Genomic DNA, 2,093 nt, shown 5'->3' with positions numbered 1-2,093 from the left:
CTGTGATCACTCACACTTTGATCAAAAATAGAAGTCCATCTATTTTTTCCAACTTGACCAATCATCCATAAACAGCAACCTACAATCCATAGACATGATCCATATGTCTAAAAATAGACATAGTCTAAAAATAGACTTGCGCCAAAAATAGCCTGCGGGCCCACTTAGTGAAGGCGACTCTTTTCACTAAGCTCCATCATCTTGTTGCAATCTCAACAAGCATTTCTTGTTGCACACTTTTCAACAAAAGGGAAGGGATTTAACACAACTTTGTTGCGAATAAAAGAGTCAGTTCAAGAGAAAACTCCTTCGTAGTGTGCTTAAGAGCAACCCTACTTCTCAAGAGCTTAACAATCCTAGTGTTGCTCTAAGGTGAGCATGTTTAAATGCCAAGTTTCATCAAAACATTTTGAATTCTAGAGATTCTACAGATGTTGCATTTGGATTAGTAATATGTCTTTATAGTTGATACAACAGATATTGCAAAATCAAAATCGAAAGCCTCGGAGACATCCTGTGAACTCCATCCTGCTCTTCTAAGAGAAACGAACATGGAATCAACTTTCAATAACATGCCTTCCAAAACAGCTTGGCTGTCAAACAAAATGTTGTTTGGATCCAAAGGGGTTGAAGACACTTGAACTATGTCATTGATGTTTTCTTCTCTCCAGTCCCCATTCCTGAGCAATGTTGCTAATTCCTCCAACTTAGTAGTAGAGCATCCATTCAAGCAGCCTTCTGCACTGCTGAGTTCAGGAAGACCTTACAGGATGATGATACTGGATCTTTCAAACAATGGATAAATGTTAATGTAAGAACGTGAACTTATTCTTCCTCATTGTTTGTCTGCAACTTATTATTGCAGATTTTGAAATTACTACGAGGAGAAGGAGATGACCTACCTTATTGGACCAAGAGGCAATTGAAAATGTCCATGGAATTAGATGAATTGATTGAGGATGAATCTGGAGCAAAATCTGGGAGTTGTGACATCCAAACTCATCTATCATTTGCAATGCTTGGAGTTGATGATGATGTGGTATCAAACAGTAGTCCAGATCAAGGTGTAGATCTTGTACATGAGAGCAGAACCTTGGAAGATTATTTCTATGGACGTTATAGCCATTCCCATGTCTTTACTACTGTAAAAGATAATGCAGTAATTCATGTAATTGATATGATTTGGTTTTGATTTTGGATCTTTCGCTTAAACTTGGCTTATTTATTGTAACTGTTGTTTTTGAGCTCAATTTTTCCCTCACCTCATTCTGGTCAAATGGTCATCAAGTTGATGACTATTGGAGGGAAATAAAACTTGCATAAATTATGATATTGAAGCAGTACGCGAACAAGGCAGAAAAGGGAAGGGATTTAACACAACTTTGTTGTGAAGAAAAAATTCATTTCAGGAGAAAACCCCTTGGTACTGTGCTTAAAAGAAGCCCTACTTCTTAGGACCTCAGCGATCCTAGTGCTGCTCTAAGGTGAGTGTGTTTAAATGCCAAGTTTCATCAAAACATTTTGAATTCTAGAGATTCTACAGATGTTGCATTTGGATTAATAATATGTCTTTATAGTTGATACATGGGATATTTCAAAATCAAAATCGAAAGCCTCAGAGACATCTTGTGAACTCCATCCTCCCCTTCTAAGAGGATCGGACATGGAATTAGCTTTCAATAGCATGCCTTCCAAAAAAGCTTGGCTATCAAACAAAATGTTGTCTGGATCCAAAGGGGTTGAAGACACTTGAACTATGTCATTGATGTCTTCTTCTCTCTAGCCCCCATTCCTGAGCAATGTTGCTAATTCCTCCAAGTAGCAGAGCATCCATTCAGGCAGGCTTCTGCACTGCAAATGATTATCATCTCTATTCTCTTCGGCTGCTGATTTTTCCAGGTCAATTCCCACCTTAGAAGAAGAAGAGGAGGAGGAGGAACGAGGTGATCCTATGCAGGAGCTCTACCTTTTCCCAACTAACTCAGTCCAAACTCACATTGCCTGATTAATGGCAGATATGGGAGGCCCATTTATAAAAAACAGTAGTAATTTTCATAGCAATGTTTTCAGAAAATAATATGTGAATTTGATGA

The sequence above is a fragment of the Pinus tabuliformis genome, chromosome 7, assembly GCF_031772625.1.
Source record: "Pinus tabuliformis cultivar Carrire ecotype Pingquan chromosome 7, CPIR1, whole genome shotgun sequence".
Taxonomy (NCBI): Eukaryota; Viridiplantae; Streptophyta; class Pinopsida; order Pinales; family Pinaceae; genus Pinus; species Pinus tabuliformis.
Note: the sequence above shows the minus strand (reverse complement) of the source record.